Genomic DNA, 5,232 nt, shown 5'->3' with positions numbered 1-5,232 from the left:
GCAGCAAATCTGTAAGTCCAGAGGTGAGAACGCAATGAACATCAACCTCATCAAGTGGAACCGGCTCCCAAAGAGCACTCTCAAGATGGGAAGGATGAGTCATATTGTTCTCAACATAAAAATCAGCAGAATATGCGTGAGAAGCACTATCAGAGACACAGGTAGAAGAAACAGTATCCACATAGCCAAAACAGGTAGACATGCGAAAGAAGGGGAAAAGAAAAATGCAACTAAAGCTACCTAAATGCAACACACAATGACAAACACACAAAACAGAACATCACACTCACAACACAAGACAAGACACAACACACACTAACACAACAAAAGACCTAAAACTGAACCGTTGGTCCCCGGCAACGGCGCCAAAATTTGGTGGGTGTCGCCGCCCAATCAAATTTGATTGCATAATAAGAAATGCAGTATAGCTAGGAAGTGACTCCTAGGTCGTCTCTCAAGGACCAACTGCGATTCAGAATTAGGTCTAACACGAAGGTGGGGGGGTTGTGAAAGGTTCGTAATTGTAAATGACGAAATTAAAATGAAAATTAAACACACCAAACATAATTAAAAATCATTAAAATGAACACTAGAATTAAAATAAAAATAAAGATAAAAGATAAATCACTAAAAAATAACATGCTTGATGAACCATTTTAATGCAACGGAAATAAAATACCAAATGGGTGACCAATTGAGATTCACAGATGAATCAACTAATGCAATTACTTGGAATCTAACGGCTAGAATAAAACAAACAACGTTGATAATAACTAAATTGCAAGTGCATCATAAAATATTTAAAAGGCAATAAAGGAAGTGTGAGCACCGCTTCATTAAAGAAAAAGCAAATATTATCATAGAATCATGATCCAATTGTAGCAACGTGTTCATCCAAAATTTCCATCAAAAAGAAAAAAAAATAAAATAAAATCCCGTGACAGCAGCTGTGTGCATCCTCAATCAATATGCTTCTTACTTACTTTAATCATCATGTAAAGAAAAGAAAATGAAAATACATCCATTCATTAGACAAAATGCCACAGCATAAAACAACATTTCAAAGCTTATCTTTCAAGTGTTTAAAAGCAAAAGCCAAAATAAAAAGAAAACTTGGTGTAGCGGCTGCACCAGCGTAATGAATCCTCCAGCCAAGAACCANCACCTTCTTCCATTCCACCGTGACAACCACTTGTTTCTTCTAGCACCGTGCAGCTCACATTCATCCAAAATCCAATAAAATAAACATGGTTCCAAGAAAAACTTTGTAAAAGAAAAGGGTTCAAGCTATCCTCCTTTGCGTCTCTCCGTGGAATCCCCCTGACGGCTACTGTCCTCGGAATATATGGAGCCAATCCCGAGACCACAGTGCCCTACTGCCAGCGTGGATTAACATGGGCTGCTGTTCAAAACTGGACCAGCTGCTGAGATTCTAGCCCGTAACATGCTTCCAGCAGCACTGTTTGCACCTCTTGGACGTGATTCTACTGGACCGTATGAAGATATGGTTGTTGCTCCCTTTGCTGCCAACGCTAACATGGGCTGCTGCAGTGTGAAGCTTGCTTTATGCACCCTTCACGTGCTGAACCAACATGATGGCTGGACCAAGCTACTCTCCATCCGTGCTGGACTGGAACGTGACCGTGAAGCTGCTGGGTTTCTTTTCTTCTACAGCACTTTGCTTGGGCCGTGGAGATGTGGAATAAAACCGTGGAGAGTTGCTGAACGTGCTATATTTTATGCGTGGAGGTGTGCAAGCTGTTGGGTTTTATTTGCTGGATGTCCATCATTCTCCAAAGCCGTGTTGCCCTCTCGGTGGCAGCTTGTAGTGTGCACATGGGCCATCCAAAAGATGTGGCAGCTGCTGCTGCTGCCAAGTCTGGACCGTGGGGTTGCTGGGTGTAGAAGTCTGGGCCATGGTGGACCTCCTAAGCTGTTCCAGCCAAGAGTGATACCATGTTGCTGCTTCACGTGCTGCAGCTTCAACTTTAAATGATGGACGTCTCCAATTCTGGACCAGGACCGTGATGCTGATTGTTGCTGGTTCGTGTGCATGGAGCTTCCGTATACACCTCCTGCTGGACTGCAAGCTGCTGGATGAAGGAAAACATTGGGTTGTCCGTGAGGAGAAGGAATTCCCAAGCTGCTAGAACGCTGATGTATGCACCTCCATTCATTCCAAGCACACACCTCTCCTAATTGCAGGGACGTGGCAGCTGCTGCTTCTATGAGACGCTGCCTTTCTAGATTTGGACCAGGCCGTGAAGGCTGGACCTTCAGCAGCCCATCTAGCTTTTCTTCTCAGCTCAAAAATGAAGTGTTCGCCCTTGCTACCATTGCACCGTGGTCTTTAATTTTCCAAACCGTGAACTGCTCAATTTATAAATTGCAGGTTGCTTCCTAATCAATTTGGACGTGACTCTCCACTCTCTTCATGTGCTGTCCAGAAAATCATATCCACACCTCCTCAACATTTTAGTTCAAAATAAAATTGATGTGGCATTTCTTTTTAAGTCAAAATATTATCCAATAATTTCCCTACAATTAATAATGCAAATAATTAGTCCCAGATAATTCAAATTAACTAAAATTAGAATTTCCGGTCAAATTAAGCATAATTAGGAAAAACGGGAAAATATCGGACAATTAAGCACAATCCCCTGATTAATTCTAGCACAATAAACTAAGTGAAGTCGAGAAAATATCGACTCATCAATCCTCCATAGTACTTCTTCACTTACAAGACATGTTTCAACAAAATTCATTCTACCCATAAGTCGATTTGACAAATCCTGCTTCTCCCTTTTCCCATCGTTGATAGTCATCTTCTTCTTCCATTTATCCTACAGTAGAAACAGAGAATCTCATTGCGGAAGAGCCAAACACGACAACGTTCTCGTCACGGTTCCGAGTGCGATTCTGCATGTCACAGGAAAGGATTCAAGCGTGCACCTCGCTTCAGGGGATCTCACCATATCCAGCCTCGGAGAAGGGGATAAAGTGGTGGTTGTTCTCGCTCGCGTTAGAGACGAGGTTCAATGGTCGTTGCCCAAGGACTTGGCGGTGGTGAAGCTGGACCAGACGCATTACTTCTTCACGCTGCAAGTTCCGCAGAAACAGGCGGAGAACAGATTTGAGGTACTGAATTATGGGTTGACGGTGGCGGCAAAGGGGCAAGAGAAGGTGCTGAAGGAATTGGACAGGGTTATGGCAAAGTATAGCTTTCTGTCGAAGGAGAAAGTGAAGGGTGTGAGTGGATGAGAGGTGTTGGATGGTTCCGTGTCAACATAGACATCACCTGAAGAATTAAAACCAGAGGAGAAGAGGGAAGTGATCGAGGAACATTCAGGAATTAATAAACGGATATGAGGATCCGCCAATGCTCCATTTCACCTCGTTGACGATGTCAACGGGCTCATATCCGTATAAAAGTTTTCTAAGTTAATTTAGGATTACGTATATCATCGCTTATTCACGTACTTTTGTTAATGCATCTATTACCACCTTCAAGTAACACAAAATTTTGTCATTACGTATATCGTCGCTTATTCACGTACTTTTGTTAATGCGTCTATTACCACCTTCAAGTAACACAAAATTTTGTCATTCTTATAACAATTTCTTTTAGTAATCTTTCACTCACCAGATTCTCGCATCACAACTACGACAAAATAATAAGGATGAGAGCATAAAGTAAAAAGTAAAAATAGAATAAATAGATTGTGTGCGATTGGTGATAAAAATTTTAAAATTTTAATTCTAAAAATAAACTTTTAGAAAAGGATAAAATAGGAAAAAAAAGAATAAAGAAGGGTAAAATGGAAAAGGGGAGGTGGAGAGAGAGCAAATGGAGAGGTGTAGGGATCAACCCCTTGATTCTAATTGTCCATTTCATGATCCTTTTAATTTTCTTTATTAATTTGTTTATTATTTTTTATTAGTAAATGGGTTATTTTATAATGTTAAAGAGCTGTCAAAAATAGATAGAGTTGGTGTGACGGATTAACCCAATAAATTATAAAATGCCTTAAGCCAACCACTTAAAAAAATTATTTTTTTAAAGTATTAGTTTAACATTTTAAAAAAACGTGTCTATGTTAAAAATTAAAATTTGTATATATAATATCTTTATTTGTTGATTTCTTGTGTACTTAAAAAGATACCAATCTCGTTATGAACTTTGATATTGGAAGTATGATGTAGAAGCAATACTTTCAGGCTAAACCTTCTTTTATCTCATAATTGTCTACGTGCATTACTTTATACTTTATATATATAATAATGTAAAATTATTTTATGCATTACTTATATAAATAAAAGTTCACATAATGTATATTATTCAAAATATACTTAAAAATTAATCATTAGATTATTTTTTTTAAACTTTAACAAAATTATAATTCAACCTTTATGAATAAATGGACTGGTGTAGTTTGATATACACACACGGAAATTATTCAATTGGTCCTTTATCTTTCTTATTTCATTTAGTTTGGTTTCTTATATTTCAAAAGAGGAATCCAATTTTGTCATTTAGTTTTCTAAAGTGGCTTAATATGGTTATCTTTTGCGTTTCCCACCACACTCAACTTCTCTTCAACAACAAATAATGACTTCTAAAACAAAGAAAAATCAAAGAAAGAAATAAACCATATTCCTAAAAAAAATAAAAATTTAAACGTAAAAGACCAAATTGACTTTGCTAAAAGATATGAACCAATAGTATTATTTCGCCTTTCTTTGTGGATATAACAGGAAATAACATTAGATAATGATCATCAATACGACACACATGTAAGGAAACTGTGTTTTCGAATCTCTCAACATATTTTATTTTACTTTTCAAGCATGCTGGATTATAGAAGAAAGATCTGGTAATATGTTGGTTCAATCAAGCATAAAGAAGATATACAAAGCAGAGAGAATAAAGGAAAGCAGAATACGGTATATAATTCTGATCACAACAACAACCTAATACATCTTCTACATTACAGAAAATATAACAAAAGAAAATAACCAACAAATAACTGTTGAACAGTTATGCACAGTTATACACATAAGAAAATAAACTGAATGAAGAGTCAACTATAACATTTCTCCACCTTGACACTTCAATGCAGTTTATACAATCACTCCTATGAAATCAAACATGACTAAAACCCACCATGCTTAAGCATTTTTCAAACTTATTTCTACTTAACACTTTAGTTAACATATCTGCTGGATTGTCAC

This window comes from Vigna radiata, chromosome 8, assembly GCF_000741045.1.
Source record: "Vigna radiata var. radiata cultivar VC1973A chromosome 8, Vradiata_ver6, whole genome shotgun sequence".
In the NCBI taxonomy this organism is placed as follows: domain Eukaryota; kingdom Viridiplantae; phylum Streptophyta; class Magnoliopsida; order Fabales; family Fabaceae; genus Vigna; species Vigna radiata.
The sequence above is the reverse complement of the archived record's forward strand: the minus strand, read 5'-3'. Positions refer to the sequence as shown.